Raw genomic sequence first — 27,551 nt, 5'->3', positions numbered from 1 at the left:
ACATTTTTATTCGTATCGAAGTATCATAGGTTCCCCTTTCCCCACTTCGTACCACAGTCTTCATTCGTACGAATAAAATATGCGTAATGTCAAGTTTCTGTGCACGTTATACACGACGTACCATACACATATGTGCTTCTTATATTCGTATATATGTATATGTATATATGTAACATATAATATATACATATGATACGTAGGAACGTCTTCGTAATATTCGACGATACGATCAAGATCGTTGGGTTACATAAACTCACGAGCTTTGTGGATGCATCGGGTGTAGATCTAAATGAGACACGACAGGGTCGTAAATGCGCGAGGGCACGTCAACGTCAATCCGTCCAACCCCTCAGAGCTTAAAATTAGCAAAGGGTGTCCCGAATTTAAAGGAGTCATAGAGAAAGAGAGATAGAGAGAGAGAGAGAGAGAAGGATAGAAGGGAGTGGGGAAAATATAGAGATCTCCGATCGGTGTAGACGAAATCGTAGAACGAATATAAGGGTATCGTTGTGGAAAACGCAAAAGGGATGAAACAGGAGGAGACAGTGGGAGATGATAAAAGGGGTGTAAAAGGGATAAACTTTGTAAAATAGGGTCCGCGCGAGAAATCGTCGTGCATTTGTCTTAAAGATAATGTAGGGTAAGGAATTGTTTAAGTTATCATTTGGAAAATGATTAAAATATACGTGACGTGAGTAAATTTACACGTTAGATAAAAATAATTGGAATAAAATAAATAAAAAAGAGATGCGGAAGAAGAAGATGATCAGATTTGACAAGGAACACGAATCGAAAGCGTTCTCTCGTTTCTATTCAGATTGACATCATCCCTCCAGGTAGAAAGAGAGAGAGAGGGGGAGAGAGAGGGATGATTCAAAGACCATCGGATAAGTGCCAATAACCCAAAGAGAACTGACGTGCATGAACGGTATTCGTATTCTCCTATCGAATACTAATGAGTCGTGCGGATGGATCCCTTTTAACGAACAAGTAGTGCAAAATGGAGGATGATAGTGGGTACGAGAAATGTAGCCGTCATTCGTAGGTAACCATTCAAAAGGTAGGATGCGAACGACCGCATACGTTACGATGTAACGTTAAACCGTTAATTTGCTAGAGGAATCAAGAATAGGTAATGATATACACATAACCTAACATTCTCGAGAATATAAACGTTGACGTGAAATGTTTACTTATATCGTTTATGAAATTTCTCTATTATTTGTTACTACGTATATCTCTCGTTTCTATTAGGTATATAATAACCTGTTATTATATATTCTAAGCACAACTTCAGACGATTAGATGAATTTTGTTATCGACAACTCGTATTCGAAAATGATAGGAAAAGTTTTTGATCGTAGTATTCCTTCTCCTGTCGAGGAAGATGAAACTAAATTCGAAAATATTATACTATACGTGATTATTTTTTTCATTTTTTTATTGCTAATTTAAGGATTTATTATTTAGAGGTTATCTAAGTTCTTAGATACTGTTAGTTTTCAATAGATGGTGCTGTATTACAATTTGATTATTTTGATAAAACTAACCTTGCTTTTTATATTTTTTTCAAGTATTTTTATTTTACGTGTTGTTATAATTTACCAAATAGTTTAGAATTATATTAAATCAACATTTTATAACAAAGCCATAGCAATGCGTGGTTGGAGCATTCTATATTCCTCTCAATCTCTCGTTTTTTTATATTTTCTATCTTTCTTTCTGTTTTCTTTTCTTTTTTCTTTTTTTTTTTTTGACGATAAACACGATAGGAGGTAAGATACTATGTTTTTCTACTTTCTCTCGACGATCTTATCAACGAACAACCGACTATCCGCAATGTAATATTTCTAAACTACGCAAACATATTTCAACCTAGCGATGACGCTTCAGAATATCTTTTATAAACCAGAAAAAAGAGAGGGAGAGAGAGAGAGAGAGAGAGGAGAAAGATAGAGAAATAGCGAAAGAATGATAAAGAGAAAGAATCTAAAAAAGGGACTAAAATAAGAGAAAAATGATAAGAGAAAAATAAGAAATGCAAGGATATCGACTTCGAGAAGAACTCGAGCCAAGCAGCACGAGTTGCTTGATATTGAGAAGTAAATTGAATCTGAACGCTATCATAAAAGATGGATATCAGCGTTTGCTATTCTCTCCGAATTTTCTCTCTTTTGCCTTATGCCAACTACGGCCTCTCTTGCTATATTCCTTCAAATGTTCTCTCTTTATCAAGTTCGTTATTAACTTTGTTTCTCATATAACTCTTATTTCTTATTTCTTATTTTCTCTACGATTGATATAAAAAAATAAAAAAGATAGCAACAGACTATTCTACTAACATAGATTGTTTCTTATTTTTTTGCGTTATAAAATCAATTATTAATCGATCCAGTATTAACCTTTATCATAGAGGTTTATATTAAAATAAAACGATGTAATATTCTTTTAGGACGTCGAACGTGCTTTCGTTTGGGAAGCACCAATTAAGTAGTTGAAAGCATCGAAGAGACGCGAGCACCCTTACCAACATCCTTATCGCTTAAAGCACACACGGTAAATAAATTGCGGAAACGTGATACGTGGATGTATGTGTGTGTATTTGTGTGTGCGTTTCTGTGTGTCTTGATGGTACTTTGATCAACCGGCCTTAAATTAGTTTGTTAGCAAAGTATTAAAAGCGTTTTAAGTAATAAGGGCGTGTAGCTCGTGATTCGATTAATTTTCATGTCGTAAAGCCGAATTTATATTTGTTAGTTTAAAAATACCTCTTTTTTATTTTATATTATCGGTTAACATTTGTACGTACTCGCGAAGGTACAATATTGTTCGTACATTGTCTTTTTATCTTTTTTGTATTTTTCACACACACACACACACACACACACACACACACACACACACACACACACACACATTTCTGATTTTCTATTAACCGTAGCAAAAGAGAATCAAGATAATCTCAATATGTATTTGTACAAATTTACAATACTTACAATTCGAATTTCGAAATTTGCACGTTTAAATTGATCAGCAATCATCATTCTACTTCGTTTATAATCCCTTGAAAATTACATCTGTTGATGCAACTTTGCAGATAAACGAATTACATAATATTCTCTTTCTCTTTCCTTCTTTCTCATTCTATCCTCTTCCTGTTTATATTTTGTTTATCAACGTTAATAAAACCAATCTGCTCTTTCTCTCCCTCTCTCTCTCTTTATACACCTGTTGCTATAGATGCAAGCAAGCAAGCAAGCAAGCAAGCAAGCAAGCAAGCAAGCAAGCAAGCAAGCACAAGCAAGCAAGAACGTAAATAACTAATATTAAATTCATTTACGAGAGAATACTAGGGTAGTAGTCCCATGTTTCAAAGGAAATCATACAGGAAAGATACGATCGAACCGATCGGACGATAAATACAACTAAACAAACGCGAGAAGTTCAACGCGTATAAATATATTTCATGGAATATACGATCGGAAAACGATGCACCTACTACGAGAGATTTAATACTTACTTTTACCATATCTACCAAAACCGATTCTCGCATATCTTCGATGGTACTCGATATCGTACGTTTTCCTTAGCTTGGATACTACGTACGTTCGTTTCTACATACAAACATATCTCGGATAATATTCATGGCAACGTCCCGAACAGATTGTTCGATTTATCGGCTCGTCGTGAGCATCGGACTATTTCCGACGAAGTTACCTCGCCAACTATCTGCTTCCTCCCACCCCACTTCCTCCACCATCTAAACCTCCTCTTACTCCTGCACACCCTCTTTTCATTTTCTTCATACGTAACACCATATTTTAGCACCAATAGGGAAAATACTCGACGAGTTTCAAAACGTGAAGCTTTGTTAACGTTGAAACGAAATAAAGATGAAAAGAAAAAGAGAAAGAAGAGAAGAAGAAGACGAGAAAAGTGAAGCTAGGTATTCTCTCTCTCTCTCTTTCCTCTTTCTTTCTCTCTTTCTCTCTTTGTCGTACAGAAGGCGCGGCTCGAAGCATCGTGAAAGAGGATATCGAAATGGAAAACGATCGATTGCGAGGAAAAGGCAAAGCATGGTTATACGATGAAAATAGTAGTAGTAGTAGTAGTAGTAGTAGTGGTAGAAGTTGTAGTTGTAGTTTGGTAGTGGTAGGTAGCAGTAGTACAACTGGTGATAGTAGTGGTATTCGAGCTAGGGGTATGCCTGCTTGTATCTAGGTACATTATTGAAAAGCCGAGCGCGGAATAATAAAACGGATCCGGCGCTTGATAACAAAGGAAACGGGGGAGTTTTGGAGTGTTCGTGATGAGAGCCGGCCTTCTAATAATGCAAACGCTCTCGGAAGATCCTCTTTTTTAAGGCGTTTATTGCTAGCAAACTTAGACACCTATAACTATGCCTCCTACCCCTCCACCTGCATATATCTTTATATTTTTGTCTCTTTCTACTTTTATTTCTTTTTTTTTTTTTTTGTTTTTTTTTTTTTACGGACGTTAAACGATTTACTGTTTTCCTTTTTTCTTTTTTCTCCTTGTTCTTCTATTTAATAATAAAAAAAATGGAGTAAAATAATTCGAGAGAGTAAATTATTGATGAAATTGTATTTCATCGATAGATAAGTTTAATAGTAGATAAGAAAAGTAAGAAAAGTTTCTGGATTCCTCGTGTAATCTTCTTAAACTTTCAGAGATGGAAAAAAAAATAATAAAAAAAAAAAAATAGAAGAAGTTACTAAACGAGCTAAAAATCGTTCGTTGTTAAACGAAGTATCGCTTATACATCCAAATCTTTTATCTCACTTTGACTTTAACTCTCAATTATCGCACGTTGAAATTTTTTCTTATCCATCAAATACTTGAATTCGAGTGAAATGTTCAAGAAGTTAAATCCCGCCCCACCCTCTTCATCACCTAGTTGCTTGATTTACAAGATTCATTCGAATGAGAAAAGGAAGGAAGAGAGTTCTATCTTTATAGTAAATTTCTCGACAAATGTGAAAATGCATTTTACGTGACACGAAAAAATAAATCGTTTTGACATTTTCCAGGAAAACAAAATAAAAAAAGAAAATTGATTTATTAATAAACGTACGTGTACAAAACCATACATACGATCTATAAGTGCGTATGCATGTATGTATTATGTATAGTTCACGACAGAAATAGTGGACTTGGCGAAAAGCAGATGTTCTAAAGTACATTTCTCGAATTCATCATGTAATATAACACATCACTACGTTCATTCACTTTACTAAGCAAAACCCCCTAAGCGAGTTTTACATTGTTTCATTCTAGTCACCGGTATAGCATTAGGTGAATTATTTATACGCTTTACGAGAAATGCTGGTCATCATTGCTGCGTTACTTGCTCGTCTAGTTTGCATCGGTGTGAGTAAAGTATGTCTCTATTATCTATATATATATATATATATATATATATACACCTATATATGGTGTGCTGTCGACCGTGCTGTTAATAAAATTCGTTGGGTAGTTTTTTCCAAGCGGGTAATATTATTTTCCCCGTTTTTCTTCTTTTAAAAGAAATTACTGCGCGAAACATTTCTATGTTACGTAACTGAACGTTTTTATTATGAGGATCTCTGGTAGAAATAGAAAAAAAAAAACAAGAAAAATAATAATAATAATTCTGATGGGAACATCGTATATCGTCGAGGTATAGAATTGAATTATTTTGAATAGTTTTAATTTGTAGAAAAAAGAAAAAAAAACAAAAACTAAAACTAAGAAAGAATAAGTAAACATTTACTATTTTCTTTGGATAGTTGGTCGAATCCCCAGCACTCTCTTTATTTCTCTCTCTCTCTCTATCTCTCTCGTCTAATTCCAACCGATCCAATTACCTTAACGTAAGAGAATAAGTTTCGTAGGATAAGAAAGAGAAAGGATGCAAGTGGGTGATTTCTAAACAAAGCACGAACCGGAAAACGGCAGACACTCGGTTGTACCATCCATTCTTAAACCGCATCGAGGCGGCTAATTCGAAGTCAAATAAAAGACTCGCCGAGAGGTTTCCACCTCTTTTTACTATTCCCGATTCGATATTCTTTGAGAGAGTTTTAAGGCTAACTTTTTCACCCAACTACTACTACTACTACTACTACTACTACTACTACTACTACTACTACTACTACTACTACTACTACTACAACTACTACTACTATTACTACTACTACTTTTCTTTTACAAATGTTAGATAACAGGTTAGATGCGGCTCGTCTTACATATATGAATATAATTATGTGTTTTGTTTATTTTTGGTTATTATTTTCATTCTATGGGATATTTATATCCATTAATTCAGAATTTATAATAGTTGTCAGAATAAAAATGAAAATTGTTACAAAATAATTTAGACAATGTTTATGATAGATGATGTATGATTAAATAAATGAAAATAATTTAAATTTTGAGACATTATGTTAATACAATTGAAGTATTAGAGTATAAAGAAAAAGTACAATGTTTATAGCAAAAAAAAAAATAAAATAATCTATTCATTCACTAATGATACTTGATCGAGAACGATAAAAAGATCCCCCTATTAGATTCTATTCTGTTTTTCTCTAACGATCGTCTAGTAAAAATGATCGGCACACACATATATATATGTACGAGGTAAACGGATAAACCACCGACACGAATCTCGAAATGCTCGTTAACTCTTTTTCTCGAATCTTTTGCCGATGAACAGACGGAGAGGACTATTAACCCACGTGCTCGCTTCTCAACATAGGGAAATAATAAAAAGAAAAAAAAATATCCAGAAAAAAGGATAAATAAAACAAAAAGGGAGGAAAAATACAAAAGTTGCCCATCGGCGTTTTCGTTAGTGCGCTGGACAAAAAAAGAGAAAGAGAAAGAGAAAGAGAAAGAGAAAGAGAAAGAGAAAGAGAAAGAGAAAGAGAAAGAGAAATAGAAAGAGAAAGAGAGAAAAAGAAATAGAAGAGGAGAAAAAGAGAGAAAAAAGAAATGAATGCTCGACGAGTCACGAACGTGCGTTACAGAGGCAAAACGCGATCTCTATTTGCTCGAGTACGGTTATTATTATCTAGAGAGAGGGTGAAAGAGAGAGAAAGAGAGAGAGAGAGAGAAAGAAAGAAAGAAAGAAAGAGAGAGAGAAAAAGAGAAAAGAGTATAGAGAAAATCTCTCGCGGTGGTGAGGGCTCGTAAAAATTCACTGTCAGTGTGTGACGGCGGGTGGTGGCAACGTTGAAGCACCACCAACACTACCATCACCATCACCATCACCACCAGTACCGGAAGAAACGCCATTAAATTCGAAACGTTTTTCGCGACAAAACTTGGCCCAGAACGACACGACGTTGTGTAATATAATCCTCCGACAAAGATTTCCTACGACGATTCTAAACTGTTTATGCCCCCATCCCCTAATACTCCGTATAACGTTATAAGAGAGAAATTATGTGAAAGAAAATTACAACAAACTACGTGAGTGTGTGTGTGGGGGGTTGAAATGTTGCTAACGGCGAGAGAAAGAGAAATAGTTACGATTTGAAAGATAGAAAGAGAACAAATTTAGTAGACGCGTTCCACCCCTCTCTTCTTTTTACTTATCGTCTACGTACACACGCGTACACGCACATGCGTATAATATACGTTACGAGAAAAAAAAATGGACAGAGGAAAAAAAAGATTGGACGAGTAAAGAGGAAAGACGATATGGTTACGTAGAATATAGAAAGAGAAAGAAAAAGACACGTGGGTGTAGAGGAACGAAACGTGACCGTGTAGTACTCTTCTCTCGCGCAATAAAACGAGACGTAGACTTGTCTCGCTTTTATTAGATTCCACTTCGGTGTACCCGTCTCTCAGTACGCGTATGTGAATATACATAGATATGTATACCCGTATACAATTATACGAAAAGTATATATATATATAATGTTATATATATAAGCGTAGGAGTAAATGGTTGGATATAAATATACACGTACGTGTATTCATGCATATGTGTATGTATGTACGTACCGTACGTACATTACATACGCGCGTCAGCCATAACTTCCGATAAACTTTGTTCCTCCTTAATCCCCGAAGAATTAAAAGGGCATACGTCGGCATAGCGAATTGTAAAAAATTGTCGATGCTTCTGACGCGGTCGCAGTCTGCCCTTCCACCCTCCTCACTACCTTTCCTATCACCCCCTTCTTCACATACCATGCATCTCGTGCATTCTCTCTGGTCACCCTCTTCTTCTTTTCTCTCTCTCTCTCTCTCTCTCTCTCTAGTTTTGTTTTTTTCCTTTTTTTTCCTTTCATCTCTCTTCTCTCTTCTTTTTCTCTTTTCGTTTCCATGGTGAAACTCCACGTGTTCCTATTCTCCCCCGTCCCCATCCACTCCACCATTCCGTCAGATTCGTTTTTACGGTCTTCTGCGTTCTCGCACGAAAGACTACGAACTACGAGTTGACTCTAAACGCATAAGTACGATTGACTATACTTATGCATTAGTATATATGTGTGTGTATATTTCAGAAATATATAATACGACTATATATGCGTTACGTTTAAAATATACCGATGGAATGGAATGGGAAAACGAAATAATAATTTTCCACGATATCTACCGTATCCATTTATTTCATATTTATAAAATAGAAATATGGATAATGATATAAAATTAATAAGAATTGATTGGTTTGTTATTTTTGTTGATGTTTATTTTAAATCAAGACGATTTTTGAATGTATAAAAGAAAGTAAAATGATAAAAAAGTTAGATATCCTCTTCGATTAGATTTTCTCGATATCACTGTTAGGAGATAACGTACATTTGTCTACATTATTGTGGACTATTAATTAATTAGTCGGGTTAACGTTTTGATTACGTATGATTAATAAGTATTGCCCAGTAATTTCTCATTTAGTGGATATGTATGTAAGTTGCAAACTGAGAGTGTGAAACAGAGAGAGAGAGTATACGTGGGTGTCTATGTATGGGAGAGAGAGAGAGAGAGAGAGAGAGAGAGAGAGAGAGAATCAACGTTGGAGATAGACCATAATTAGAACACGAGGCAGGATAGTAGAACCGCCATATTTTACATTGTATTACGTTGACTATCCGCGTAGTATCGTTACCGACGACGGAACTGTTCCGGTTTGCGTAGCACGTACATATATATGCATCCGCCTCGTCAATTTCTCCTGTGGACGAATGCAATTCCAAGTTAGCGAGCCGCGAGCGAATGCACTCCGCTTCTCACGAGAAACGGAGGAAATCGAAAGCAAGATGCATTGTGCTAATTAAATCTCTGCTATCGTACTCGGTCGACGCAATATGAATGCACGATCGGGTGCATCCCTTCTGAAGGATATTGAATAGCTCCACCATTTTGTCCTTCTATATATGTTTGTATATATATATATATATATATATGTGTATCAGTGTGTGTTTGTGTATGTATATGTGGCTATCTCTTTCTACTTTATATGAAAATAATCATTTAAATAGAAGAAACAATATTGTTCTTTTTTTATTAATTAAATAACAAAATAATTCATTTGCAATATTAATTGAAGAAAATAAAAAAGAAGAAGAATATGATGAAAATAATTTAATGTTATTTTGTTTATCGTCGAGCAAAACAAATTTGTTTAAACTGCCCATAAGAATAATACCTTTGAAAAAACACTTTTGAAAAGAAAACTGACAGAGAGAGAGAGAGAGAGAGAGAGAGAGAGAGAGAGAGAGGGAGAAAACGTTACGGTACTTCATAGAAACTCGCTTCGTTTACTCACGATACCGATTTTCCCAAAGCCGATTCGTTATTTCGGATAGACGATTGAGGGTACTCGAGGACAATCCAAACATCACGAAGAGCGTAGATCTCGTAAGCTTTAACGATTTCCCTCTTTTGGGAGAAAAAAAAAAGAAACGGGAAATTCTATTCTCTGTTCTGTTCAGTACTTACACAGTTGAGAAAAGATATCAAATGGCAAAGTTTTTGGGATTAGGTGCAATCTGTAATCAGTTTCGCTTGGTTCGTGTAATAAGTTTCACCACAATGGCAGCACATTAATGAGAGAAAGAAAAAGAGAGACAAAGATAGAAATAAGTGCCACGTGACTTAGATTTTTCCCCCGAGTTTTTGCCATTTTCGATATGCTTTAGCCTATCCCATAATTCATCGGATATTTTATCGGTCCACCGAGTATATATATGTATATAAATACATAGACACGAAGGTATATGTATTCAGAGAAATTCAGAGTAATCGGTAGCCCTCTCCTCCCCATCTCTTCTCATAATTCCCAACGTGATATTCGATCGAGGTCGAAACTTCGACGAATGAACCAACGATCGCTTTCGCGTACAACGTGGCCCGTGACGCAGCTTCGATGCTGAAGCTTCGTATCTGATTTCGGATTCTCACTGGATTTGTTCCCTCCATTTGGCATTAACAACGTGCCCCTTGTCTCGACAACCCATCAAATTTATCTCATTTTCGCGAATTACGTATATATGTATTTGTATACCTATATATATATATATGGATATATTTTTCCTAAATAGATAATATACGTTTTAATAAAATATATGTATACACACGTTTGTAATAATTATTTTCATTTGAATGAAAAACATCGCTTTAATTAACAAATTTTTGTATTCACATTTTGTAGATAGTTTCATTTGAAATAAAATTCTGTCAGAATATTTTTCCCCTATTTTTTTTTTTTTTTTTTTAAATATATTTATAAAATATTCTTCCATATTTTTTTTTTTTCTATAAAATTCTCGTACAAATTACAATACGAAGTTGTGCCATGAAATTCGTATAGTACTGCAAAAGTTACATCATGGACATCGACAAAAATGTCGAAGGAAGGCAGACGGTAAAGTGCAACGAAGCGTTGCATCGGTAAAAGGGGGAGTGCATTTGAAGCTAACAACCACGTGACACACGGGGCACTAGCCGCATTAAAATTATTATACGCTCTTAACTCTTGGATGTTGAGTTAGCAAAACGAATTCAAAATAAGTCCATTGATTAGAAGTTTTATTACATTTGCTCAATTATAATGATTATTATTGTGTATTCCTTATAATATCATGTATAAAATATACGAAGAAAGAAAGTGAAATGATAAATAAGAAAAAATAATAAATGATAAACTTAAAACATACACCATAGTACCGAAACATTAAACATATGGTTTACGTTTGTGTATATTATACTACATATGCGTGTTTAAAACCAAATCGTAGTTTTTCGATTGCCACAATCTCAACTATTTTATTCCTGCGATTATCGTGGTCGCGTGCAATGTGAATAATATTAAAAAATATAAATATATATATATATATATATATATGAGAAGAAATATAAAAAGAATATATTATATTCGCACACGAAACGATAGAGTTATTATACTTATTCGAGTTTGAAAAATGATACAGACACGTGTCCATATGACGAACATTAATGTCCATTGAAAAATTATTTGGCAATATACTAGCAGTAAAGATATCCGTTGCGAGTATGAATGAAGTTCGTCCTTCGTGTTTATCCCGTCGTGCGAGAAGTTTCATTTCTTGGACGATTAGGCGGTAATAAAACAGTCGGTGGTCCGGTATAGTGAATCTAAAAGAAGGGGGAGTGATGAAAAACGAACGACCGAGTTCTTCCTGCGAGATCGTTTCAATATTCCCCTTATGGCGGATGTTTTTAATGATTTTCAATGATCGTGGAGACCGTTCCCCCTTTACTCTCTACCACCTTCCCTTCTCCAACCCTCCAACTCTCTCTATTTCTCTCTTTCATTCACGCACTTTGTATACGTACTAGGCAGTTAGATTTATAGAGCATCGATATATGTGTGTGTGTAATGGTGTCGTGTGAACCATAAATGCATTGAATAACGATCGGCTACGTAATCATGACCATAAATCGACGAATAGATAATGACGTTCAATAGAAGGTTGTAGAAAATATTTATTTTAAAATATATCCTTCGATCGATAACGTTACATTGGCCTATTTCGACAGTAACTATTATATAGTTGTTATATACTATAATAGTATTATATAAAATGTAAGAGTAAACATTGTTCAAGTAACAGTGGCAAGTATGTTTAAACTAGCATTGTTAATAAGTTTGTTCAGTTTGATCGGATCAATAGGCCAGTTCAAAACTAAGGTACTCGTAATTTAGAATGTTTTAAAGATTAAAACTTGTTTAAAGTAATGATAAATAATAAACTATATTTTATTTTTTGTATAATAGTACTTTTTAATGTAAATAATAATCTTAAATTTATAAATGATATTACAAATAATACTTAATATTATTTCGTGTCAATAATTTCTATATTTCTATATTTCAGTTTTATGTGAATTATTAATTAATTAAATAAAAAGTACATTTCTTATCTTTACTATATAACATTTCATTTGATCTTAACATTTGTCGTTAATATTGTTTCAATTAAATGATAATAATCAGTAAAGTAAAAAATTAACATACAAATATATATATATTTATCAGTAGACTAATAAATATGTATATTTCCGTATCGCAGCAGGTGCGTAAAGGGAAAACGTGGAGCCATGTAAATCATAGGAAAAGTGTGACAGAGCGATAAAGAGAATCGGAATACCAAGGAAGGATGATAGGAGGGAGAATAGGACCGAAACGGAGGGTGACTCAAAAAGATGAGCGGCAGAAAGAGGAAAGGGTAGGAAAGGGAAAGGTAGAAAGGAAGGAAGGAAGGAAGGAAGGAAACAAGGAGCAAAAGAGAAGAGATAGGAACGGAATGGCATTTGCACTGGCTCCCGGCCAAATCCCACCTCATCAAAATGTCGGAAAGACGGCTCCGGACTACGACGACTACGACGACGACGAGAACGAGAATGAGAGTAGGAGGCAACACGGTCTGAATGTCATCCCTTGAGGAACTGTCCCTGCGAGATCTCTTGGCTACTAGCAGAGAAAAGAGGAAAATAAGAAACACACACACACGCACGGGGTATTCGCGGAGTGGCTTTGCTATACTTTTCTTTTTTAGTTTTTTTTGTTTGCTTGATATAAGATAGAAAGAAAAAAAGAATAAGATAGGACGAATGTGATAGAAATAAGGAAGTCATCATTCACGTGACCACCATTAACGTCCCCATTACCTTGTCTTTTTTCGTTATATTTATATCTAGTCTTGAGACGATTAAATGACCATAGTAGTGAAATACCGTACAATTGTCCGGTTACCCTTCGTACATAACTTTTTCTTTTCTGAAAAAATTCCACGAACTTTCGTGCTTTCAATTGTATTTTTTGTTACTTTAATTTATTTCGATACTTATTGTTAGACAGATGGTGATTGATTAAAACGAGATCAGGATATCCGTTGGAATAATTTTGTTTTAACGATTTGATCGTATAAATCGAATAACCGTGTTTATTGCGAAAGAATATAATTACGAATTGAAACTGCCTAATGATACACTCTCATCACTGATCATCCTTGTCGTCTAATTCTTACGCTTCAACGATTTTAGATCGGTTTGAAATTATTCGTTCTATCTCTCTCTATCTCTTGGAGGGTTTATACTATAACGCAACATGCCCATTAAAGTCGGCTTAACGTTGAGAATCTCTATGGGGTTCCCTACAATTATGCTTGGCGTTTTTTCTGACCGATCGATCCACCATTCTTTTATTCCAACCATATGGTGTTGGTTGGCCGCAAAACGATTTTCTAAATTAGTAATCGGTCTATCGATTTCTTGCAAAGATTCTTTTTCTTTCTCTCTTTCTTTCTTTCTTTTATTTAAACAAAAATTTCGCACAAATAAATATTGAAATAAAAAAATTACAATTAATTCTACTGTAAAACATATTTTTTCCCCAAGGATAATTTTTATATCAAATAATTCATTTATTCGTAAATTATGCTTGGGTAAAATTCTCGTTATAAGTTTATCCCGAGAAAATACTGTTACGTCCTAGAGGACGAAGTGAGTTAAGTAGTATAAGTAATGCCTGTTTATGGTCACTCTGCTTTCACCGAGTTTAACCGGGACCAGGCTGGTTCGTTTCTCGTTTAAAACAGTGATATAGTCTGGCAAAAAGCGTACGATAAGAGGGTGGATTGAGGAAGGTTTTGAAGCAAGGAGAAGATTAGTGGTCCGCAGCTCTGATTTAACAACAATTTAATGATAAAAAAAATATGATTGGTGACTTACAGTGTTCGGTACAGTTGCTGGTTGCTTTCGAGATTGCACAGGAGGCTTGGGCTGGTTTTCTTTCCAAAGGGGTCGAGACACTCAAAGACCCGAAAATTAATTATTTATTATGACTGATCAGTCAATTAATATTTAAATATCGAATAGCTGGTAGCTAGTAGTAACGATCGAAGTCAAACTATAACTGAGTTCAAAATCGTAAATAGAAAACTTTAAGTGAAAACTGAGCTGAAGCAGAAATGCTAAAACTGAAGTGAAAACTGAAGTGACTAGGTGAAAACTAAAAACTCGAGTAAGTACTGGGGGCGATGGACTCTGGCTTTTATAGCCCCCGAAAATCCTTCGTGGGAGGGGTAGCTCGGGTGCCCCCACTCTTAGTCTCTAACTGGCCCAAGCGTCCTAAGCATCCTCGTTCGAGAAAATTCTTATGTCCTCATGGACTACTAATACATTTACATCTCTAACATACTTTTACATATTATGCATATATATATAACCTCGTGGCTTAGTATTTGCGCATTTATACCCTTTTATATTCATTATACATCTTTTAGTCAATCATTCTTAATTGCATCTTGTTAATCCTTAATCAATCATCAATGCGTTGTTCTCGAACGATTACATTTCATTATCCTTTAATTGGCTACATACTTGGTACGATTCTAGCGATGAGGTTTATTTATTCTAGGACATCTTTATTCTAGGTTTATATCTAGCTATATTCTTTATATCTAGGTTTATCTAGCTATTCCGCTTATTTAGTCGTTTATCCAATTAGGCACATAGTTTCGCGAGTTACATTGTCTCGGGCGAAAATATCTAGGAGTTATCTTTGGTTCCAGAAAATTCTAGAGTGTAAGATTTCTGTTGGGCCTACGTGACATTTACCAGCGTTTCTTAGCTTGGCGACACTCAGTCGCCGGAAAAGGTTTTATGACTTGAGGGGGTTAATATTCGGTTGCAAGGGGAGATGGTCATTCTCCAGGATTTAGGTAAGGGTTGCCTACCTGCGTCGTAGGTGGGATTTTTATGACAGGCTTCATATGTATATGGCATTGTGAAGGTGGAGGGAAACTTCAGGGAGGTCCTTTTTATTAGTGGTGCTTTTCAATAAGATTTATAGGTTAGCTAATGGGTCCTTGTAAAGAAATTGGAGCATATTTGGTGGCTATTAAAAACCTTTTCGTCTGTTGCATTCTGAGTTTCGAATTTGACTCTTTTCTTTTGACATTTATTTATTTTTTTTATTGCCCTTAAATATTTGTTAAAAGGAAGGTCTCTGTTCAGCAATAAATATTACTGGCGCCACGGAAAAACTTGGAGTGGCGTCGGAGTTTAATACATAAACCGGTATTTATTCTTTTTAGGAAAACATTCTTCAAGGGATGCTTTGCACAGGACAGTCCTTCCACTAGTTTATTTCGATAAAGAGAACGAATGTTCGAGAGTTACGAGTCATAATTATTCTTCTATCTGTACTACTTATAATTGTTTCTATTGTTATTTGGTGGACTACTGGAAAGATGTCTCGCGCAACTGGATTTGAATCACTGCGAAAAATTTTGGGTGGCGAATCGTGGCGGAACGTCACACCTCCCCCTCTTAGAAAAAATAAAGTTATCGTGAAGGCGATGACTTTATTTTTCACTAGACGTATGTGTTTGTTAGTGTGGGTGTTAACAAAGATTTTTTTATTACATACTACTGTACGCAACGGCGCTCGTTGGTTCTCGCATTCACCTGTGACCTCTTGATCCTTCTGTAGTTTCACGGTGTTGTATCTTCCAACGGTGTTTTCTTCAATTTGGTTGCAGCGTAGTTGACTGTACTTAGTTTGCTTCGCGTGGTTCACAGCAGGTAACTGATGCATACGTGGCGGAGGACTTGGTGTATCCTTTTATTAGTGAATTGACCAATGCTTTTATTGTTTTTCTTTGCGGTGGAATCTGCTATTTTCCCAATGTATCTTCGGATTATAAATTTGAGAGGTACAACCCATCGGTCAGCTGTTGTCTGCCGGTCCTTGTCCTCATAATGTTGTTTGTATAATTTGTTGTTCAGAAGGATACATCAGATGGTCTTTTAATTCTTCGATTTGCTGAGGCCTATAGATACCGCTGGTGGCGAGAGTGCTTGGTGCGGTATGTTTCTATGAGAGCCTTGCTTTGTTTCAATATTTCGGGTGCGAGTACATTTACTGGGTTAGATGTTAGTCCAATCCCTCCGTGTTATGCAACGTAGCCATTATCCTGCATCGAGTATAACTAATACCCTTGTATTTGTGTAGTTAAATGTGGGTGCGCGAGGCGTTCGAGCGTCGGGCTGCATATTGCGATCAAATCCGATGAATTCTCCTACGATGTTTGTGGTGGCAAGAACCAGAGCGACGTGACGCAACATTTTCTAATACATGATATCGTACTTATTACATGCTTATGATCGAGAGGAGGTTTTTCGCATACGATGACGATTCGCTTATGGAGAAAGTCTGAGGTGTATAGTGGGTGGGGTTCGCCGCTTCTCCAATCTCGGAGTAGTTTATTTTGAAAATTACTTTTCCTTTTATAAAAATCGAGTTTAGTCAGGATAAGAGAAATGACGAATACCACGGTGTGTAAAGTATATAAATTTAAATTTTAGGTTTTGTATACTTTCAATCTATCGACGTGGACCCTTCTGGTTTTTCCCTCTTTTAGTTCTATGATCGCATTGTTGTTTTCTAACAGTTTTACTAGTTTAAAAGGACCATTGTAAGTATTACCGAATTTACCCTGTTTCACTGCCAATAGGAAGACATCATCTCCGACTTTCAGTTTCTGTGATACAACCTTTTTATCATAGTATGTTTTGCTTTTGGCCTTTGCCTCTTCCAAATTTTTGCGAGCGAGATCTTGTAGTCTGTCTATTTCGTCAAAAAGTTCGTTCAAATATTGCGCATAGGTAACGTCTACGTCTTCCTCTATAGGAGGGGAAGAGCTCGGCAAACGGGCGAGTCGAGCGAAAACCAGTTCGTACGGAGTGTGCTTTGTTCCTTCATGTACACTAGTGTTGTATGAGAACATGGCTGAGTTTAACCATGAATCCCAATCGTTTCCTTTACTATTTACATAGGCGTTTAAATATTCTAATAAAACCTGATGAGATCTTTCGAGTGATCCGTTGGATTGGGGGTGATAAGCGGTTGTAGTAAATTGTTTGATATTACATTTCTTGGCTATTTTTCTGAATACGGTGGATATAAAATTTCTACCTTGATCAGTAATTATGGCACGAGGAGCTCCAAAAAGGCAAATGTATTCTTGGTAAAAAGCTTCGGCGGTAGCTTCGCCGCTGATTGACGCTAAAGGTATGGCTCGAGAAAATTTTGTCAATAGATCTTGTACGGTTAATATGTATGAGTTTCGTTTGCGGGTCATGGGGAGAGGCCCCACGATGTCTAAAGCTACTTTATCAAAAGCTCGACCGGGAGTATCGGTGAGTATCATTGGCCTTTTTGGTTTTACTCGGGTCATCTTTTTCATTTGGCATGTTTTACATTTGCTTATGAAGTTCCTGACATCGTCTTTCATGTTTTTCCAAAAGTAGTAATTTCTAATGCGACAGTAAGTTTTGCTCACACCTTTATGACCTCCTGTAGGGGATGAGTGATATTCCTGTAGTATGTTAATTTTTTCGTCCTCAGAAGGAGTACGAACTAATGACTTACAAATGATTACAGCTAGATTAGATTCGGAAAATATTTGCTTCAGTTTGTTCTCTATTGTTCTCCATGGAAGATCACTCATGTAATTTGTTTTTGAGATGCTCATTGAACTTAATCCTAATTCAGTAACTACATCGAGTAATGATTTTAATGCTTCGACTACGCTCTGTTTAGTTGGAGGATCGGCTATCGGTAGTGCTATTAACTTCTTATCTTTAGTTATGTTTGTTACTTTTGCTCTTTCGGGCATGATGTCTTTGAATATTGGCAGCATTTTACTTTCATGGAGTTCCAAGGCGCCTTTATCAAGGGGTTTGCCTTGGTATGATATGAATATTACTAAATTATCTTTTCGGAATTTTAGGCAATCTCTGGAATCAACGAGTTTAAAAAGCGAAGTCAGAGCTGCGGGGCGGGGGACTGCATGCGGTTCGGGTTCGTCGGGGTCCGAGGAACTTGAGGAAGAAGGGGATGAAGGTCTAGAAGACGGTGGCGACTGTGGTGGGGATGGGTCAGGAGAAGAGAGAGGATGTTCGGAAAGGTCAAGCGTGTTGGGGCCTTCTATAGGCGTGTCGGCTTTGGTGGTTGGTCTTTTCGAGGGAGGAGAGCGAGATGGTTGTTCTTCTTCGGTAGGTGAAGAGGAGGGGGCGTTGCGTTTGGAACGAGTGTGGATAGGAGCAATTATGTTAACTTCTCTATTTCCGAGTAGCACGGGTTTGGTGCCACGGCGCGGTGGTGGGAATGTCGGTTGAATGGGGACTGTAATTCCATCGGAATTTTTCCCAAGTCCCTGACCTTGATCATAGCCGTAGAGGTACATGATCTTGGAAATTTTTCCTTCTGTGTCCCAAGGGACTAATGCTTCTATTGGGTTTCGCGAGAGTGCGTCGGCATTCGCGTTCACCTTTCCCGGTTTATGAATTATTTCGTAATCGTACTCGCTTAGTTTCAGATGCCAATGCCATAGTCTAGAAGTTTTATCCTTCACCGAATTTAGCCACACGAGAGGTTTGTGGTCAGTTATAAATTTAAAATGTCGTCCGTAAACATAAGGTCTGAATTGTGTAACGCAGTGCAAAATTGCTAAACACTCTTTTTCTATTGTGGAGTAACGGGATTCAGCGGATTTCAACAGACGTGATGTGTAAGCGATGGGTAAATCCTTTCCTATTTCTCCTTGGCTGAGAACGCCTCCTATCGCGTAATTCGATGCGTCGGTGGTTATTATGAAGGTTTTAGAGAAATCCGGGTGTTGCAGTATCGGTTTCGTACATAGGGCTGTTTTCATTGTATCGAAAGCTTTTTGTTGTAGGTCTGTCCATTTAAATTCTTTATCTTGTTTCAGTAAGTCGGTGAGAGGTTTGGCGATTTTCGAAAAATTAGGTATGAATCTGCGATAATATCCTACGAGACCTAGAAATTCTCTTATGTTTTTCTGATTTTTAAGTACAGGGAAATTTTGTACTGCTTTTAATTTGTCGGGGTTCGGTTTGACTCCGTCTTTTCCTATTACGTGACCTAAATAGTGAACCTCATTTTGCAAAAATATACATTTGTCTGGTTGCAATTTTAAATTTGCGTCTTTAATGCGTTTCATGAATGTGTCGATTCTCTGCATGTGTTCGTCTAGATCCTTTGAGTAAATCACTATGTCGTCTAAGTAAACGAATAGTATTTCGCCTATTAAACCGTTTAATATTTCATTCATTGTTCGTTGAAAGGTGGCTGGAGCGTTCTTTAAACCGAATGGCATTCTCTTGAATTGGTAATGACCGGAGTGAGTCGAGAAAGCTGTTTTATGAGCGTCTGCTGGATGCATTTCTATTTGATGGAATCCTGATGCGAGATCGAGCGTGCTAAAATATTTCGCGTTACCTAACTGATCTAAGATGTCCGTTATATTTGGTATAGGGTAAGCGTCGGCGATGGTCTTTTCATTCAGTTTGCGATAATCAATTACTACACGCCAGCGTTTATTTCCCTGCGAATCCGGTTTCTTTGGCACGATCCAAAGAGGACTGTTATATGGGGATTTTGAGGGCTCAATTATTTTGTTGTCCAACATCGTCTGTATCTGTGCCTTAATTTCGTCTTTACAAGCTTCTGGGTATCGATATTGCCTTACATGTATCGGGATTTCGTCTGTGGTTAAGATTCTATGCTGTGTTACGTTCGTCGCGCCAAGAGTATCGTTTGGTAGGTGAAAATTTTCGGAGTATTTATTTGCAATTGTTTCTATACATGATTTTTCCTTTTCTCCTAGGTTATCCGTGTTTAGCAAAGAGGTCAAAATGACGGCCTTGGATGTATCTATCGCACTACATGACATTATTTTATAACAATTATCATCGTTCCGAAGTCTTAATTTTTCTTTGTCAATTTCTAATTCAAATTCTATTCTCTGTAATTCCGCGTAATTAATAATCGGTTCTAAATCTGGATCGAATTCTTCATTTGTACTATTCAAATTGTTAATTTTCGCGTTTTCTTCCTTGAAATTCCTACTAACGTTATTCTTTTCACTACTAATTTCTTCTGAAAACAATTCTTCATCATCAAATTCAACATTTTCCAACATTTCATCTACGTTTAAATTTTCTTCAATCGTAATATTCTCATTTTTATTCTCATTCATATCCTCAATAATATTCTCCTCAATAATATTCTCGTTACTTCTACTCGATTTCAATCCTTCTTTAATATTGTCAATTTCAAATAAGTCTGGCGAAATACCTAACAATTCTTCAAATGCCGATTCTACGCGTGACGCGGACGTAAATTCTTTATTTATCTGGTGGTTTTCCTTTTGTCCTTTGCTAGTCAACGAACTCCCTTCGAACGAAGGCTCCTTGTGATGGTCTACGACTGACGCAGCATGATCACTTACTTCGCCCAATTCCAAGGAGTTTCCATTTTCTAGCGGGTGGACTAGGACGGTAGGAATTCCTAACGGAACGGTTCTATCAAAATCGTTATAAACCTTGATTCTACATCTTCCTTCTTCAACATCTACTATAGTATCTTTGAAATATATACCGGGACCTGCATTTCTTCCTCTTACTAAACCTCGGCGAACTTCTGGATTTAGAACGCATACTCTTACATTCGACGCTTGTTTTGGCGGGAGAAGTCTGATGGTCGATTCGAAAAAGGGGACGCTGACACCTTCGAATTCTACAGTTCGGTTATCGTATCTAGGTAGGGCGACCTTGTCTTCGAAAAATTCGTCTCCCAGGACACCGTCAGCTTGTAAACCTATGTTGGCCGGTACTACGTGAAAGGGTAGACATTTGCCGTACACGCATAAGGTTACCATGCCTATTGATTCAAATTCCGTGGTTAAACCTCCTATTCCGGAGAAGCGTCGCGTGAATGTGCCGTTAATTTCAGTTTCGGGGGGAGTGCCGTCCATTTTATTATATTTAAATCTGCTCCGGTGTCTACAGCAAAGATGATTTTTCCTACTCCTTCCAACCACGTAGCTACTAATTTTGCTCTACCCCCTTGTCTTTTTGTCGAGACCCTTACTGGGAATTCGCCGGGTAAGGGGGTTCCTCCCCTAAAAAATTTCTCTTCTCCATAAGTACATCAGATAGATCGCGGACGGGAGCTACATAAGCGGATTCTGAGTCTTCTTGTGCAGATAACGCGCGAATTTCCGCCGGTTTTTGGTTTTGCGCGGTTTGATCTCTAGCGGGGGCGTAATTTTCCGGGGGTGGTACAGTCTTTTGTGGATTCTGTGCGGGGACAAAACGCATGGTAGGACGATAATTATTCGGGCGGTAATTGTTTTGCCGATAAGTGTTTTGGGAATTATACGCGTTAGGTTTGTAACTCGGGCTCTGTCGATCGGTGTAGCGACGGGGACTAAAATTATTGTTGTATCTAGGGTTAATAGATCGTTCAGGATTCCGGTTTTCGAAGGCGCTCGGTTGTCTCGGCTGATCATTGTTGTCCCGATAATAGTCGATGCGTCTGTTTCTGTCTTCTGTGTTTTCGCGATAATTATTTCTGTAAGAAGAGGGTTGTCCTCTCGGCTGATAGGTTTGGTTAAGTGACAACCCGATGTCGTCACTCCCCGCGATTTCGGCTGCTCGGTCGGTAGCCTCTCCTAAGTTAGCGAAAGTCGTATTTTGCATGCCCGTACGGATTGATGGATGTAGACCCTTTATGAACCGACTTATCATTAACTGGCCAACCTGTCCATCCGCGATGATGGCGATTTCCGTGGGGTTGCTACGGATGGAATTCCTTAAATCGGCTTCCATTCGATGCGTTCTAAGGCTATAGTGAATTAAGCTTTCGTTACGCCCTTGTTCCCAACGAGATAATTCGGCGACATACTCGAGTGTGGTTTTGCACGGGTTGAAATTTATTTTTAATTTTCTTATGAACGCTTCTACAGAATCGAACTCGGCGTTCGCGAAAAGATCGTCTGCGTCTCCGATCAACCTACTCCTCAACGCGGCTATTACCTCATCGACCGGATAATTTTGTAATGACTGCGCGGCCCGTTGACAAGCTTTGATAAAGGTGTCGGTCTGGGAACCATCTCCGTTGAACTTAGGCACTTGTTCGATTATTTCTTTGAGTGAATACGCGTGACTGAAGGTTGTGGGTTGCGAAAATTGGCGAGAAACGGGGACGTGAGAAGGAGGAGTGTTCGACGGTTCGGGGTTCGCGGACTTTTCGGGGGCTTCTAGACGCGCCCTTAATCTCTCTAATTCTTCGTTTTGTCGTTTAATTAGTTCCGCGGCCTGTTCCTTTTCTAATTGCATCGCTTTCCTTTCTTCGTTAATTCGTTTCTCTTTCTTATTCATTTCTTCCATCATTATACTGATTTCTTCCACGGACAAATTAGTCTTACCGCGGGTGCCCATTGCCATTTTCTATCACTATTTCCAACGAAAGACGAACTCGTATCCCACTTCTGACACCAATTTTGTTACGTCCTAGAGGACGAAGTGAGTTAAGTAGTATAAGTAATGCCTGTTTATGGTCACTCTGCTTTCACCGAGTTTAACCGGGACCAGGCTGGTTCGTTTCTCGTTTAAAACAGTGATATAGTCTGGCAAAAAGCGTACGATAAGAGGGTGGATTGAGGAAGGTTTTGAAGCAAGGAGAAGATTAGTGGTCCGCAGCTCTGATTTAACAACAATTTAATGATAAAAAAAATATGATTGGTGACTTACAGTGTTCGGTACAGTTGCTGGTTGCTTTCGAGATTGCACAGGAGGCTTGGGCTGGTTTTCTTTCCAAAGGGGTCGAGACACTCAAAGACCCGAAAATTAATTATTTATTATGACTGATCAGTCAATTAATATTTAAATATCGAATAGCTGGTAGCTAGTAGTAACGATCGAAGTCAAACTATAACTGAGTTCAAAATCGTAAATAGAAAACTTTAAGTGAAAACTGAGCTGAAGCAGAAATGCTAAAACTGAAGTGAAAACTGAAGTGACTAGGTGAAAACTAAAAACTCGAGTAAGTACTGGGGGCGATGGACTCTGGCTTTTATAGCCCCCGAAAATCCTTCGTGGGAGGGGTAGCTCGGGTGCCCCCACTCTTAGTCTCTAACTGGCCCAAGCGTCCTAAGCATCCTCGTTCGAGAAAATTCTTATGTCCTCATGGACTACTAATACATTTACATCTCTAACATACTTTTACATATTATGCATATATATATAACCTCGTGGCTTAGTATTTGCGCATTTATACCCTTTTATATTCATTATACATCTTTTAGTCAATCATTCTTAATTGCATCTTGTTAATCCTTAATCAATCATCAATGCGTTGTTCTCGAACGATTACATTTCATTATCCTTTAATTGGCTACATACTTGGTACGATTCTAGCGATGAGGTTTATTTATTCTAGGACATCTTTATTCTAGGTTTATATCTAGCTATATTCTTTATATCTAGGTTTATCTAGCTATTCCGCTTATTTAGTCGTTTATCCAATTAGGCACATAGTTTCGCGAGTTACATTGTCTCGGGCGAAAATATCTAGGAGTTATCTTTGGTTCCAGAAAATTCTAGAGTGTAAGATTTCTGTTGGGCCTACGTGACATTTACCAGCGTTTCTTAGCTTGGCGACACTCAGTCGCCGGAAAAGGTTTTATGACTTGAGGGGGTTAATATTCGGTTGCAAGGGGAGATGGTCATTCTCCAGGATTTAGGTAAGGGTTGCCTACCTGCGTCGTAGGTGGGATTTTTATGACAGGCTTCATATGTATATGGCATTGTGAAGGTGGAGGGAAACTTCAGGGAGGTCCTTTTTATTAGTGGTGCTTTTCAATAAGATTTATAGGTTAGCTAATGGGTCCTTGTAAAGAAATTGGAGCATATTTGGTGGCTATTAAAAACCTTTTCGTCTGTTGCATTCTGAGTTTCGAATTTGACTCTTTTCTTTTGACATTTATTTATTTTTTTTATTGCCCTTAAATATTTGTTAAAAGGAAGGTCTCTGTTCAGCAATAAATATTACTGGCGCCACGGAAAAACTTGGAGTGGCGTCGGAGTTTAATACATAAACCGGTATTTATTCTTTTTAGGAAAACATTCTTCAAGGGATGCTTTGCACAGGACAGTCCTTCCACTAGTTTATTTCGATAAAGAGAACGAATGTTCGAGAGTTACGAGTCATAATTATTCTTCTATCTGTACTACTTATAATTGTTTCTATTGTTATTTGGTGGACTACTGGAAAGATGTCTCGCGCAACTGGATTTGAATCACTGCGAAAAATTTTGGGTGGCGAATCGTGGCGGAACGTCACAATACGATTTTCTTGCTTCGTCGTTTCTTTATCGATTTATCAACGGAAAGGAAAAAGAGATGAAAAATTATTGCAAAAGGTAAAGGGAAGTAAGTAGTACCTAGAAGTAGTACAGGTAGTGCAGTTCGTCTACGTTAAAAATTTGTCCTTTTTTTTTTAATTTTATTTCATTTTTTTTTTCCTTTACAGTATATACCTTACCCATGGAACAATTACCCCATCGTGCGACGAAAGAAAGTCGTGCGATTCATCGGACCGTGAATAAGTATCCTTCTCTCTCTCTCTTATTTTTCACTTTTGACGATTTTATTACGACATCTACTTTCATAGCATCGCGATATAGTTTTTTTTTTGTTCTTTTTCTTTCTTTCTCTATTATAGTATTCGCTTAGAGATATCGAAAGAAGAATCACTTTGGAGGAACACGATTGAAAACTATCAAGCGGAAGCTGAGTAACTGGAATAACGACTTTAATCGATAACCGATTGTGTTACCTTTCAGGGTGAAGTTTCATTTTCTTTTCTTTTCTTTTCATTTGCTGTTTCTTCTTCTTTTTCTTAACTTTACTATCTTTGTGAATTTAATCATGCGAACTGGTAATACATTATTACAGAATATCGAACGAAAATAAAAGAGAAAAGAGAATAATGTAAAATGTAATCATTACTATTCGGATAAAAAAAAAAATAATAAAAAAAGGGACAACGATATTGGATACAAGGGTCTTAACATTTTACCTGATACACCTGGCGGGTATTATAAAGATTATGTTTAAAGCAAGAGAACCATTACCCCTAACCAGGAAAAGTAGGCTCTTTCGTGTTCGCCGGTACAGAAATAAATAAGTACGTAGATGAGGGAAACCCTATGCAGGTGGTCCACCCTACCCAAGTTTCATCGCTTTGTTCCTTGCTTCAGTGTAGCGAACGTCAATCAAATACCGTGTGCCCGGAGGGTTCCGAATTAGGCGATACACACTAACGCACGCATGAAGTATAAAACGAGGGTCGTCATCCCGTAGTATCGTCATACGAGATTCTTCCTGTACCCAAAAGGAAGCCTAAGTCATAGTAGAGGTAGCAATAATCCTAATTGCTATCCGCTCTTTGAAAATATGGTTTTTTTTTGTTAATTTATTATTCATGTGGTTTATACACTTTTATTTTATTTTATTTTATTTTACTCAGAAAGGAAAGTTATTAGGGAATAGAATATATTTTATTTTTGTAAAATTTATAAAGGGATGAACAAAATTATATTACGAAGTTTTCTTGTATAAAAGATTGAAATAAATTTATTAATAAGAACTATTGGGGGGTGCAAGGGGCAGGGTATGTTTAAGATTAATGGAAAATGAGAAAGAACGAATATTTGTTTCGTTTTTAATGAGATCTAGGACAAACGTTAGTTATACATAACAATTGTTAGGTCGTAGCCTTTTGCTTAGAGTATAATTAGGCCGCAGGAGATTCACCAGAAGTTATATACTCGAAAATGTATCTTGTACATAAAGCTCGCAAATATCCGTTACCAGATGATAAAACCGCTTTGTAGGATCATTAATAATACAATTTCACGGTATTTCACGAAATATTAAGATATCGTTTATGTTCAAGCAAAATTCATTAACTAACCAACCCATTATGCTAATTTGAGTTATTGCTAGTCAGACAAATTTTTAATAAGAAAAAACAGATTTTCATTTTGTAAAAGAAATATAGTATGAATTTCGTTAATGATCGATACAAAATTTGTTTGTAAAATTTAAAGCAATAAATCATTTTTGAACTATACAGATTGTACAACTCACATCATTTTCATTTATTTTTTTTAATAAAAAAGATCGTTGAGAAGTAAAGAAGATTAATACATTTTACATTTTTTCTTGAACGAAAATATACGATTAGAAAAATTGTACAAATTTGCTTACAATTATTTATCGGAAGCATGTTATTTCGGTGGGATTAGTAATAAATGAATCCGTCAAAGCATAAACTCGAATACATTCCTTGATGATTGTATTGTAAGAGATCATGATGAATTATTGTCCATTCTGAAGATACAGGGCAACTCTAACACACATACATACACACATACACACGTACACTTTCCCACGGTTAACAAACGCATTTAAACGTACTTACGGCGGCATATATTTTGTCCTTAATCCACGAGAAATACGAATCGATATTAGAAGGGTAGTAGTAGTGGTGGTGGTGATGGGGGTGGTGATGGTGATGGGGGTGGTGGTGGTGATGGGGGTAGTGGTGGTGGTGGTCGTCGCGTGAATCCTCTGCGGTCGCGAACTCCATTCTCCATTCTCTAATTACCAGTCTTCGATGGGAAACGAAAATACGATTTAAGCGATAACGAATGTACGTACGTACGTACGTACGATCTATCGATCGATTCATCGATCGTATTTTCCCCTCCCCCTTCTTTCGAAATAAATAGAGAACTGATCAGTTTTGCAGCTTCTTTTGCCTCTCTTTTTTCTTCTTTTTTCATTCAAATTTTTTTTTTTATTCCGATCATTCTTGAATTTCAATTTAAACTTTTTATTCTGCTACTTGATTTTTATCCTATTGTTTATTATTCGATTGCAAATTATTGTATCAGGAAAAGTATATAAAAAAATATAATGATTAATAATATTTTAAAAGTCAAAGATTTCGATACATTTTGAGGCAATTAACACGTTAGTCGCCATTGCACCTGTATTTGGGTAACGAGTATACTTCGGAGGTTGAACGTCAACCAGATATAGGTAACTTTCTTCATGTTCAAGTTAAATAGGATTTTAAATTGGAATTTTAATAGAACATTTAATGGAGA

The 27,551-nt window shown here is 36.8% G+C and overlaps 1 protein-coding gene and 1 long non-coding RNA gene across 2 annotated transcripts in view; one reads left to right on the top strand and one right to left on the bottom strand.

Moving 5' to 3' along the window:
- The window catches only part of LOC107066910 (uncharacterized), a 34,394-nt gene extending 20,420 nt beyond the window's left edge, over window positions 1–13,974 (top strand). Inside the window, exon 5 of the long non-coding RNA XR_016176720.1 lies at window positions 12,570–13,974. This is a non-coding gene — a long non-coding RNA (uncharacterized LOC107066910). The remainder of the gene's footprint in view (window positions 1–12,569) is intronic.
- Window positions 1–27,551, bottom strand: part of Ten-a (Teneurin-a transmembrane protein) — a 562,968-nt gene that overhangs the window by 259,956 nt on the left and 275,461 nt on the right.

This window comes from Polistes dominula, unplaced genomic scaffold (assembly GCF_049000335.1).
Source record: "Polistes dominula isolate Pdom_NZ unplaced genomic scaffold, Pdom_raw_medaka contig_28, whole genome shotgun sequence".
NCBI lineage: Eukaryota > Metazoa > Arthropoda > Insecta > Hymenoptera > Vespidae > Polistes > Polistes dominula.
Note: the sequence above shows the minus strand (reverse complement) of the source record. Positions and strands in the feature narration are given on the sequence as shown.